Source organism: Pteropus vampyrus, unplaced genomic scaffold (assembly GCF_000151845.1).
Source record: "Pteropus vampyrus isolate Shadow unplaced genomic scaffold, Pvam_2.0 Scaffold25, whole genome shotgun sequence".
NCBI lineage: Eukaryota > Metazoa > Chordata > Mammalia > Chiroptera > Pteropodidae > Pteropus > Pteropus vampyrus.
The window spans coordinates 5678272-5679706 of record NW_011888806.1 but is presented as its reverse complement, the minus strand read 5'-3'; the positions used below and the strand labels follow the sequence as shown (position 1 = coordinate 5679706).

Below are 1435 nucleotides of genomic sequence, written 5' to 3'. Positions count from 1 at the left end.
AGAAGTAAACCCATATTTATATGGGCAAATAATTTTTGACAAAATAGCCAAAAACATGCAGTGGAGAAAGGAAAGCCTGTTCAATAAATGATGCTAGGAGAACTGGACAGCCACCTGCAAAAGAATGAAACTAGACTGTTGTCTATCACCACACACCAAAATTAACTCAAAATGGATAAATGACCTGAATACAAGACCTGAAGCAGTCTATGGCTACTCTGAATGCGTCCGATCCCACCTGATCTCAGAAGCTAAGCAGGGTCAGGCTTGGTTAGTACTTGGATGGGAGACCATCTGGGAATACCAGGTGCTGTAAGCTAAAAAAAAAAAAAAAACCTAAAACAATAAAATGCATAAAAGAAAACATAGGAACTAAACTCAAGGACCTTGGACTTAAAGAAGATTTTATGTATTTGACTTCAAAAGCAAGGGAAGTAAAAGCTAAAATAAATGAACGGAACTACATCAAATTAAAAAGCTTCTGCTCAGCAAAAGAAATCGTCAACAAGTAGACAACCATCTGATGGGAAAATATATTTGCAAGCAATGCCTCCTATAAGGGCCTAATATCTAAAATATACAAAGAACTCATGCAACTCAATAACAACAAAAAAATAAGTGTTCCAATCAAAAAATGGACAGAGGACCTGGGCAGACACTTCTCCCTAGAATACAAATGGCCAATGACTATATGAAAAGATGCTCAACATCACTAGCTATTAGGGAAATGCAAATCAAAACCACAATGAGATACCATCTCGCACCTGTTAGAATAGCTGTGATCAACAAGATAAGTAATAACAGATGTTGGAGAGGATGAGGAGAAAAAGGAACCCTCATACACCGCTGGTGGGACTGCAAATTGGTACAGCCACTATGGAAAACATTATGGAGTGTCCTCAAAAAACTAAGAATTGATCTACCATATGAGCCAGCAATACCTCTACTGGATATTTACCCCCAAAGACTTGAAAACCCATATCGGAAAAGATATTTTTCACACCGATGTTCATAGCAGCATTATTCACAGTGGCCAGGACATGGAAGCAAGCGAAGTCTCCTACAATAGATGATTGGGTAAAGAAGCTGTGGTATATATATATATATACAATGGAATGTTACTCAGCTATAAGAAGAGATGAAATACCGCCATTTGCAACAACATGGATGAATGGGGAAAAGGGGTCAAATATGTGGTGGCAGAAAGAAATCTAACTATGGGAGGTGAACACACAGTGTAAATATATGTATATTACTATTAAAGTGTACAGCTGAAACATTGGATTTCATTAACCAATGCCCCCATAAAATAAATAAAATTAAAAAATCATATTGATAATATGTACCTTTCATATGATGTGATGAACATAGCACTTGCCCTCTGTGATCTCTTTTCCAAAAATACATAAGTTCCATGAGAAAAAAAATCAGAAAA

General features: G+C 36.6%; 1 pseudogene; it reads left to right on the top strand.

Moving 5' to 3' along the window:
- The first annotated feature begins 205 nt into the window (after positions 1 to 205).
- LOC111737289 lies at positions 206 to 319 on the top strand (annotated as a pseudogene).
- Positions 320 to 1435: the final 1116 nt, after the last annotated feature.